This window comes from Fulmarus glacialis, unplaced genomic scaffold (genome assembly GCF_000690835.1).
Source record: "Fulmarus glacialis isolate BGI_N327 unplaced genomic scaffold, ASM69083v1 scaffold5516, whole genome shotgun sequence".
NCBI lineage: Eukaryota > Metazoa > Chordata > Aves > Procellariiformes > Procellariidae > Fulmarus > Fulmarus glacialis.
The window spans coordinates 24,213-36,318 of record NW_009217371.1 but is presented as its reverse complement, the minus strand read 5'-3'; positions in this window follow the sequence as shown (position 1 = coordinate 36,318).

Below are 12,106 nucleotides of genomic sequence, written 5' to 3'. Positions count from 1 at the left end.
AATTTCAATAAAACTCAGAAAACCATTGTCACAATATACCTCAAAGCCAGGGAGCACTGACCTCCAAACCCTCTGTGACCTCCAAGTTTGGTTGTTAGCAGGTCTAGCTACAACCCAAAAGCCACTAAAGTTATGCAGGTAGTATTTGCAGATGACCTGCATATGTTCACGTTCAGTGGTACGTGCATGCAGGTTTTATCACGCAGAAGAGTACAGTCAGTCTGCATCCTGGTGCCCAGCTAGAGTGGAAAATTTCCTTCACAGGAGGTTTGCTATAAGCTAAAAGAGTATTTTTCTTTTTCAAATTATTTGAATGGGAGATAACACTCTCTAAGGCTGCTAACAAATATCAGCATTTCAAAAGCCAGCCAGGTGAGGTCAAAAACCTGAAACCATAGCATTAAAACTTAGTTTTTAAACCTCTAGAGGACGAGGAGGAAAGGGAAGCAATCTTGGCTCTCAATATAGCCCCATGAAAGAAGCCAGCAAACAAGCAATGCTTTCCCTCTAATTCAGGCTCCCTTCTGTAGAGGTACTAGCTAGGGTATGGGTCCCACTTAAGAAATTAAATCCTACAAAAAGACTCTGTAAGCAGCACCCTGTGCACTTTTCAGCTGGATGACAGAGCGAACCTTTCGGATCCGACCAAAAGTACAGGCCGAGCAAAAAATTGAACACTTGCGTATAGAGATAACGACACCAACTATTTCACTGACCTTTACACCATAAGGAAAACCTCATTCTTTCCTTTACAGCTTTACGTAGTAATTTCTAGCTGAATAGCACAGCTCAATTTGGGAGCTGATAGTGCAGGGTATCTGTATGGAGGTGATTTTTTAATGATGTGCATTAGCCAAACTCTATTTGGCATGCAGCAATGCCATAGAGAAAGTATCAGGCAGTTACTGGTCTCCCACAATTTTCTAATCATTACTTTTGCCCTCTACCTTTATTGACTAAATTCTCTGACTCAAAATATACTGCAGTAGCTCTATCTTAAAAAAAACAAAAAACAAAAAAACAACAAAACTGAGTATGTTTGTTAGAAATACTCCACAGCCAAACAAAAATTTCATCCTGTTTCACAATAGAGAAATTTTTAACCCGAAACTAAGATTGGAACTACACTTTCAGCTTCTCATAGAAAAGTCAGTGGAGCCACAAAATATTTGCCACATCTTTGTACTTTCTAGATCTGTAACTGAAGATCTAGAATTACCTGTACTCCTTCTGTTCTTTTTCACACAACTTTTAATCACTAAAAAAAAATCCAGACCAATGATTTATTCATCCTCAACCATCCAGATACCCTGTTCCACTTCCAAAGGTCTGATATTTAAACTCTATTTTCTACATTTTTAGATAGAGGACTGCTTCTTCCAGTCATTCTGATAAGCCAAGGACTAAGTTGGACAAACAGATTCTGTGTCCCTCTACCAAGTATTTCTACCATATCCAGGACAACCACTGCACTCAAGACGGCATAGGAAATTCCTGAGGTAATAACACTTTTATTAGACATGATAATTTAGAAAGTTTATATCCAACTCAGCCCCATAATGTTCTCCCTGTAACTATACCAGTTTAATTAAAGGTATTATCTTTCCTCACATACATTCTTATGTACATTACAGTTCATGCTGCACATTAAATAGTCAAAATACCAGAGCTGTCATTTAATTGCCCATATCTTGATAAACTACTTTTTTTTAAAACATGCATGTCCCACCAAAAATGTTTTTCTTTAGCTTGGCATTAGCTGGACTCCATGAACTAAATGTACAACATTTTTTGGCAGATGCTCTACCCTGAGCCCTTTAACGGTTTTTTTTTATTATTTCAATACCATTACACATCATCAGTTTGTCTTGTTCTAAGACCAATTCAGAAAGTTCAAGAACATCACAAACCCAGGTAAAATCCCCACCCATACCTATGCGATACACAGATTAGCGAGGATGGCCACCACCTTCTGCAGTGGCAGATGAGACTGCTTTCTCCTGTGCTGCACAATCTTGCTATAAACTCCACAGTAGTCTATGCCTTGGATTTCCAAGTGTAGATTTCACATGCAATAAAAATCCATGATGGATGTATCAAGCAGCAGCTCCTGGTATTGAGATATGCTTGCTGTATGTATTCCAGGGCCTCCATCCGTTCCTGCTGGAGGAGTTCCTTTATCCTCATTTCCAGCTGAACACTGATCAGCTCGTATCGATAAACACCCTTTGCACGTTGAATCCATTACATATCCTTTACAGAATAACATCATCTTTTTCTTTGACCTTGTTCAGCAGTGTTGATTCACTCAGGTTAGTTGTTGGAGCTTCCTTTTTAAATGGCAACCATGCACTTTGGAAATCCTGTTAAACCATCACGTACATTTCCCGGGAAGCAGGTGTAAGCTTCTTTCCTTTCAGAGATCCTGATGGGAGTCAGACAGTGTGGAGAAACACTTTGAAAATGAGCTGCCTTATCCAAACTCTCGTTAGTTCGTTTCTCATCCAAACAAGTAATTCCCAAGTAGCTGGCAGGCCGCTCATTTTCTTCTTAACACAATCTCCATGTTTTAATGTTCTGCTGCGGGTCATTTCTGCTCCACAAATTCTGAATTAGTCAAGATTTCGAGACCTTTTCTTTCTTTCAAGTTTGGGGTATCCATGATATCAAGCTGTTAATTGCTTTTGCAGGATGGAGCTGGTTAAGTGTTTTGTATAACAGCTTTCAGAATCCACTCAGGCACTTTGTATCTTCTGAGCCAAAAGGAATTTTTATTTCCAACTGGATTTTATGACTGCTCTGGATCACTTCCAGGTTCTCCCAAGAAGCCATTACACATTGTTTTAGATTCCTCCTGGCTTTGTTTTAGAGAATTGTGGTAGCTTTGGCTTCTGTAAAGACTTGACCAACAAAGATCACCAACTCGCAAGACTTCTACTAGCGAGCACACCTCTTACCTCTGACCACAGCGCTGACAAGGGGCTAAGCAGCAGCTGATTTGAAGGGTTTTAAGGACTCCCCGCTGAGAAATATTTCTCATGGAGTCAAGTGTGGTACCATTTATTTATTTGCTCTACATGACTCCCATGGTGCACAAGGAGCTATTTAATCTCCACAATTGCCATGAGCACCCACAAGGAAAACCTCCAAGACTCCCACCCAGCTACCCAAAAACCTTCTCCCTCTGCTGCGTGACACCACCCTGAAAAGCCAAAAGTATCAAATTCAGCAGTTTCACCACACAGCCTTCTGCTGTCACAGTAGTACAAAGCTAATTCTTCACCAACATAAATCAATGCAGTAACTCTTTTTTTTTTTTTCCAGAACAGGTAGAATAGAACAGACACTAGGAAAAAAAAAAACAATTTTTATTCAGTTGAAAAGAAGTCATTTACTCAATCACATTAACTATGCTAAAAATGATTTTTTTCTGACTACACCAGCAGTTAAATATTTTCAGCACCAATTCAGGACACATTAGTGACATTTATCACAACAGGTCTATTTCTTAATGTAGAAGGACATATTAACTTCAGTAGCTGCTACTGGGAAAGGAGTAAGCAGAAGACTGCCCTTTCTTTCCAAAAACTTACCAGTGAGAGTAGCAACTTCTAGAAATAAATAACTGCCAAATTATCTCCCAAATCTTTAAATCGATCTTTTAAAAATAGAGTTAAAATAGATATCTTAATATGAGCTATCATAGATTTTATTTTTTATGTGCTGAATACTCCAAAATACGAGTAGTTGAGCAAGCATCCAGTACATAACTTTTTAAAATAGTTCTTCCCTCCCCACAATATCAACCCCATTTTTTTATCATGCTGGTTAGATCCCTATCTCTAGTGACTTCCCAGTAAACACCACGCTGTTTGATATCGTTAGGATATGCTACCATCCTATGAGTGAAAGAAGTCGGTGACCTGGTGAAACACCACCAACTCACACAAACAGAAAATTCATCCAGGCATTGGCTCGTTAACTCTGAACATCAAACAAATTCTAAGCTTTAATTTTTAAAAGCTTTTATGGTCTTCCTCTTGCTGGGCCAGTTCAGAAGGTCATCACTGAAGGCAGAACTGATGAAGGCAAAGAAACCAAAAAGCAGCAGATAGTACTGTCTCTCTGTCCTTTTAAACAAATCAAGTTCGCACAAAACAAAAGGAGACAAGGTTAAAATGAAGTTTATTAGTTTTTTTGGTTTTTTTAAGCTTTTTTTATATAAAACTGTTTGTGAAACAGCTATTTTATTCCCATGGCAGAGTGACCCCTGAAAGATGCACTAACCCCTTTCTTAAGGCCTTAACAAGAAAAAATTATGATTTTTTGTTGTTGTTTTTGTTCCTCAAACCCAAATGTTTTAAAATTACATAATTTACAAAAAAAACCCACCCCAAATAACCATATAGTGTAGGCTGTTACACTGACATTCATTCCCTCTTCCTTCCTTAGGAAAAGCAAAACATAAAATAAAAAGGGCCAAGTGGATTTTCCTGACCAGTTTGAAGATACATTGACTCCACCAACATTCAGACTTCCTTTCCAGTTCCCCAATCTGGCAGGTAAACCATATCTTCCTCTCACCTGCCTTCAAAACTGAAGGCAGCTTCTTGGAATGATCTGGGGGTGCACGTTGTTGCTGCAAAGGACAGATACTCCTTTCCCCTGCGTGGTACAGATGTTCCCACACAAACAAGGTGTACGGGATCCAGCAAGCAGAAGCCACCTCTTACTTCATAAGTCTTGTAACTTAAGAGTCTTCAGATGTTTTTCACGCTTCCGCTATTAATATATAGTGTTTCTCAAAAATTATAACCTCCCTACCCCACATACACAAGTACTGACACCCCATCACCTGCAACCATCCAAGCCTTCCTCCCACACCCTACAAACAATTTATCATGATTTTATTTGCCTTTTAAAATTGAACTTCCTTGGATGTTGTGAAAAAGAAAGCAAGAGGAAGGGAGACAAGTCCTGTTTGGAGTACTCCCCATTCTGCTATTCTTTCCCACAAAATTTTAGCCTTCACGAGCCTTGCTTTGATTTTGGATTTAATGTTTACTTTAGCTACAGTTTTCTTTTTTCATTTATATGGGTTTTTGTTAATTTTAATGAAAAGCATCAAAAGGGATATAGCGCACCTTTCATTTAAAACAAAGTCTTTCAAGACTAAAAAATAGATCTTTATATATATATATATTTATCCCTCCCTCTTTAATTCCCCCCACCTGTTTCCTTTTTCCCCCTCCCCTTCCCACTGTCACTATGGAGATTGTGTCCATGGAAACAGCTGGTTCAGACTCCTTGGTCAGATTCTGTGATGTCATCAGTCTTGAGTGTGATGTAAGAATTTATGAAGGAAGTGCTGGCATTGGCAGGCACGTCGAGAGGGGGCATGGCTGCACAGTGGGAGAGATTCCATTCAGTCACGAATGTCCACCGCTTTTTATCTCAACAGCCTAACCTGAAAAACAAAGTGAAACAGTAATATTAGAATGGTTCCTTCCCTCCGTCTGCCAACACGCCCCCCCAGGCTTCAGAAAAACCCACTCAGCAGCCTACCACAGCAGTAACGTGAAGAGCTCTTTAGTTTTGTGGACTAAAAACAGATGGAAGCACAACGGTGAATAGTTCATAAAAGCAAATCCATGTGATAAAAAGTATTAGTTTAACAACCAGCAGAAAATGAAATAAGCCTAGCTACCGAGGTCCAGGACGACAGGACGATCTGTGCCACGACAACGGCACGGCACTCTTACAGAACAGCTACCTCCAGCAGCTGGAAAGGAGGCTTGTTTGCCTCACGTTCGCTCCTCATCTTGACTACGAAAACTGGAAACAGAAGGGCCAAGCACGTTCAAATGCGATGACAGCTTCTGGGATGCCACGCTGCCCCTCAGGAACTGGACCCAAGTATTTTCATACAGGTCACCACGCTACCATCCCACAGTAGTTTTCAGTGAATATGTAGCAGATAGTAAAACTGGTATCAAAGTTACAGGAGTTCAGCTGCAGGAACCAAATTTGGGAAATGGCTAGATTTCACAAGCTAAAGGTAAAGCTGCAGTTAAACTAATTGGAGGTTGGGTAATATTTCTTTCTGTTGCTTTTTTATTCTAATTGCCAGACTATGATGGTGGTTACATGGAAGGACTAAGCTTGTGATGTCTTTCAAGACAAATGAGCTTGGCACGCTCATTCTCCCTGTCCAGAAATTCTCTGAGGCGAGAAAATTAACTTCAGGAGTTTGCTAAGTTGGTGGAGGCTCAGTTCAAAAGAGAAACTGCAGACAAAGTTAAAATTTCATTTCTCTAAGCCACAGTTCTCATTCTTAATCTGCACAGCTGAGAAAGCAAAGCTTGAAATAATATATTCCTTTCTTCCCTTCTCCCTTAACACAAGTGAGCCCAGAAGCAATTTGTGTATTAAGGTTAACCCTGTAACTTAGACAAAACCCTCCCCACCAGCTAGTAAGCTTGGGAAAAGGAAAAAAGCTTGCAACGTAATCGACACATATGGAAAGCAGTTTACAGCATTAGAGGTGTGCCTGGGAACAAAGCAACACCCATGTTCATTCATAGCTAGCAATTAAACTCCAGGAACCCTAACTAAGTGTGATACAGAAGTCAATGCTGTTCTGATTATCAGCACACCAATTAGATTACATCCCAGCAAGCCTACCTCTTGGCTGCAAATATCCCCTCATACAGGGATGCCAGGCTAAGAGCGAAGAACGAATCGGGTGAGTACGTATGAAAAACAGACGGGTAAGCCATGGAGCTACAGCTAAAGAGGAAAGGAGGGAGGTTCGTAGAGGGTTCAGGCAGCTGACCTTTGTGGTATTCATTACTGTGCAACTGTGAGCCCTTGCTGACGGAGTGTCAAGGCCATGTTGCCGTCTCTGGCTCCTGTACAACTGCAGCTTGCCCATGCCTGGAATCAGTCCAGAGCATTAGGCACTGCCTCCGGGAGGAAACAGGCTCACCGCAGAGAGAGAGTCCTTCCCCGTTCCTGGACAAGATCCAGAGCACCAGACTCACTCTCACAGTCACTCTCCAGATCTGGATTTGATCCAAATGTTCTAGAGGCAACTGGCTCAGGGAGAGAGAAGCAACAGAGACAGAATACACTGACTCGCCTGGATGTTATCCAACACACAGGATTTTTCTTAACTTGCTGGGCCTAGTAGTGAACCAGAACTAAAACAGCCCAATAATCTAACAGCTGAGTGCCCATTCTATCTTACACTAAGGCCAGCAAAAGGGCAGCTCCTGTACTACCAGCACTGCTACAGAATTCCTCTAAACTTCTTTAATTACCACAGTAATGCAGCAATTTAAAAAAAAAAAAAAAATTAAAATAATTGGATCTTTTAGATTTGCATGATTTTTATTTCAGGATTCAAGGCCAGGTTGGAGAACTTCATCTTTAAGACATTCTCAGCAACAAAAGAAGGAGACTAAATAGGACCTTCAGATAAGAACTACTTGAGGCAAAAGTGGATTTGGAAAGAAGTAATGCCTTAGAGAGATGTCTAGAGGACACAGTGAACATGGTGCAGAGATTCCAAAGCCTGTAAGGTCTTATGCCAATACATTCCTACGATATATAAAAAAAAAGAGTTAGCACTGGACAATAATACAGGAAACAAAGCTGTGTAAAGGTCTCTGGGACATAGTAATGTTCACGAGCACTTTAAAGAAATGGCCCAAAAAAACACCACTGAGAAGACTTCTCTAGTGTTAAACAGTTGTAACAGACACCCTGTCTGTGAGACTATCATCCTGTTTTAACATTATGAATTATATTGCCTTCTAGACTATAAGAAAAAGAGAAAAGCTTAAAAGAATCCCAATGACCTTTACCATGGAAGGAAAAAGTTACTCAAATAATGAACTTTAAATACTGTTTGCATGGTAACTGTTTTAAAAACACTCCAAAACCAATAAAGAATGCTGTTAAAAACGAAAAATCACAGAACACAGCAGAGCTAAACCAAGTCAGCAGTCAGTATACAAAGTATTTATATGAAACACTACCTGTCTTCTGCTACTGCACTAAAAAACAGAATTCTCTGATTAATCTCTCATCCTTCACAGAAAACACCATTAAAAGCACTTCACAATTACGTAATTCCAGAAACAGGTAAGATTTTAAGGTAAGGGAGGTGCCTGGGAAGCAAGGGAACGGCAGTGAGAGGATTGTTATAATCAGCTCAGAGAACAGACATGAAAGAGCATCTTCACCTGCATGACTGCAAGAAAGAGAAGCAACTAGCTAGTAAGAAATGCAACTGAGCAGTGAAATGAAGGCAAGAGACCTTCTTGGGCTGCAGTTTATGGGAAAGGGTGCCAATAAGTATTAATTTGAAACCAAACTCTTCTTTCAGTTAGACCTCCCTGTTTGCGCCCAAATGGCAATGCACTTGGTGGAAATGAACTAAGAAATCCCAACCTCATCCCACTCCCTGGGTGCTAACTCCCACCTCTGTGCTAGTCCCTCCTTGTGCCAGGATATTTGCCGTGCCACACAGTGAACCGGACCAGGAAAATGACCCAACTCGGATACTAACAGGACAAAGTGTAGTTTCAGACAAATTGAATTCCCCACCAAGTTCACACATGGCTGTATGAATGCTGGGACTAGACAAAGGAAGAGGCAGGAACGAAGAGCAGCGGGGGGGCGAGAGCACAACGCTGCTTTCCACAGCACTGCTGACTTACCGCAACTACAGCCCACCCTGGATCCAGAGCGAGGGGAGGTGAGGGACCAGAGTAAACATTACAAACTTATGAAATTGTGGCCACTTGTGGGTATAGCTCCACCTTCTATCACCCATGTCTGTTTGCAAAATAGAGGGAAATGCTGGTCTGAAAGGAATATAATCAGCTCCTGAAATGATGAATTTACTTATCCCTGTATTTACATTTCCAGAAAAAAGGGAATCAAGATTACAATAATCTTGAACTCATTAGTATTATTAATTCTTCCTTACATACAAAATTTAAGAGACTTTGATGAATTTATTTATATGGAAGCTTACTATTAACTATTCTGAGACTTACAGAAAAAAACTTTCAGATCCTTATGGACATGATCATGGCAATATGAAAGGAGATTTCTGCCACTGGTTTAGCTGGGAGAGTAATCAGGCAGTTGTAACAGCTAACAAGCTTTGCCTCTCAGAGGCAAACAGAAGGGACTGCTGCGGAAATACAAAAAAAGTGAAGTCACTAGCCTGAACAGAATGGTATCGGGGGTAAAAAAAAAAAAAGAAAGAGTTATTACAAATTTTCTGAATATACACCAGAGCACCTTGACTTCTCATAGAAATGCGGAAGGCACTGGAGGTAAGGAGCCACAGAAGAAAGGAGGTGGAAACTGGAAACTCTCCCCAACTCACCTGTGCTTGCTTTTATTTCCATTCCCAGGAGTACACTTCCCCCCTCACCCCCGCTCCGACTGCTCTGTGCTGAGGCTGCCTTTCACCATCTTGTTCTGCAAGGAGGGAAGAGAGCAAGGAAGGAGGGGCTGACAAACCAGCAAGCCAAAAGGAGGAGGAAAAAGAAAATGAGGGAGAAAAGGAAGACAGGGGTAGGGGAAGTGAACATACAGAAAGCAAGAGAGAGAAAGAGAAGTCAGTATTGGAACCAGACATAGATTTTTCAGAGTTTTCCCTATGACAAAAGCAGGCAATTCCGCAAAAGTAAAGAGTTTGGGATATGAAAGCCTGGTTAATTTTAAGAAACACAGAATTTAACACAAAAAGGTAGAACAAGCTGGGAAACATCACTTCAAATTGCCCCACAGATGGCTTAAGATAATCTAAGACTGCAGTGCCACCAAAAGGTGAGGTATCCCATCCCCTTTATATCCTCAGCACCTCAGCATCCTCACCAGTTCTGTTGCAACAGCACTTGCTGCGATGCAGACACAGCTAGTTGGATTTGCGAGAGGAAGCTAACCCTTCAAAAGATGATTAGTTTTCAGGCAGCGTTTTCCCTGTGATAAAAGCTGCTATTTTGCAAAAGTAGCACATTCAGGACATGGATGGTTGAAGCATCAATGCTGACAGAAGGAAATAGGAAAGCTCACTGGGGAGCTCAGGGAAAGGCAGGACCAGTCCCTCTGGACTTAGCTTGCTTATGCCTGAAGTGTCAAGCGCAGTTAATGAGGCAAGAAGCACCTTTGCTCTCCAGGAGCCACTTATTATGATGAGGTATATTTACCGATGTGAAGCATGGACTGAAAAAGGATAAGAGGCACTATACTGGGGGACTTACTCAGTGTTAGCAGATTTATAAAGTTAGTTCTTCCACCCATTAACTACAGAACAGAAGAATGAGGTATTAGACAGCTACTAATTAGCTACTAATGTTAAACTGGTGTTACCTAAAAGCATAGTTTTAAATGGTCTAATCTAAAGCCTTTCTTCCTCTCAATTGCTCATGTTCATATCATGCAAAAAATTGATGCAATTTGCTCTCCAGTCATTCTAGAGCAATGATTTTCAACCTTCCTGTTCCTGCCTCGCAACTGGCTGGAACTCCCCTTTCCAGCCACTACAATGGAAGGAGCAGGGTGATCCTATATTCTGCCCTGCAGAAGGATTTGGAACCAGTAATGATCAGTGAACCACAGGGGAAGGGCAGAGTCACAGCCAAGCAAAGAAAACTTTGCTTGACTTCAAACAAATGATTCATGTCTTTACTAAGCAAAAGCCAACGAAATTCAGTGTCAAAGAAAGGCTGCTGGTGTTGGATTTCCATTTTCGACGCAACACAAAATGATCTGCAGTGGGATAGTTTTGAATAAAACTCAAAATTTTATTGCCTCATGAAGTACCTTTGTCAACTTAATTGGCAGTTTTCCCTCTCCCGCCCCCCAAGTTTACTTCAGAAACCAATGTGCCTGCTCAGTATCTTCTGCGGGAGGCTGGATTCTGTAAAATGGTTGTTGCCTTTCAAAGTTTGAGCACCATCACTGCAAGTACTCACATACAGCAGCAGTAACTCAAGCCAGCTATGAAAAGCTTTGTTTCGCTGTAATACTTCAGGCAATGGGCAGCAAAAATAAAACAGCCTTCAAAGACGTAACCTTCCTATTCTCTTTAGACAAGTATCCAAAGTTGGGCAGAGGGTGGCACTTGGGTAGTTGCATTTCACAGTAAGGGGAGCTCATCCTTCCTGTTTTCCTTTGGCAAGATCTGCAGGTTCATGTAACATTAACGCATCAATTTAAGCTTGCTGTACATTTTCAGCATTATTCCACAATTGTGCAGAGTAATTTATTTTCTTTTATATGATGAAAAGTAGGCCAGTTCTGGGTAACAGCCAGAATCTTGCAGCGCCTTTAAAAATACGTGTGTATAAATACATCATATTGTGGTAGAACATCCAGAAAGAAACATGAGACTAATTCTTGTATGTTTACAAAAGACAGATTAAAGATAATCTGTGAAGACAAAAGACCACCAGATGTCAGTCTAATTCTAGGCAGAGAAGAGATCTGCAGACAAGGACTAAATGGAGACTAATCCCTGCTAGAAAGCAGCACAATTCTTCCCCATTATCATTTACTTTCCAGCACATGCCATTCACACTCTTGCACAATTCCTGTTGTATCCAACTGGCCACAAGAATAGGCATTTTTCTGGACACTTCTGAGCATTTAAAACTGGTGGACTAGTATTCACAGCCTCCCAGAGATGTATCTTCCCTTATGGGCTGGGAGGGGTATTCCCAGCACTGTATCACATTGCTTATACGTACAAGAGAGTATGTACTGTCTGCCTTGTCTCCTCTTTCCATATGGACAGAGCAATAGCAGTCCAGCTCTTAGCACCACTGTGTTTGCAGGCTCCAGGGACATTCAGTTAAGGATGCCCAAATCCTAGGCAGAAGCAGCATGCTGAATCCATCCCCCAAAACAGGAAACAATAATGGGTCTTCTGAAGAGTCAAAGATCTACAGAACAACTAAACAGACTTATTGAAAGCTAAACTAGAACAAGGTGTTTCAGGTTTATCACTGCATTGGTTCATGATGTAGTTTCCAAAAACTGGTTAAAACTTTTCCATGAGCCATTTTAGTTCCTTCTTGCA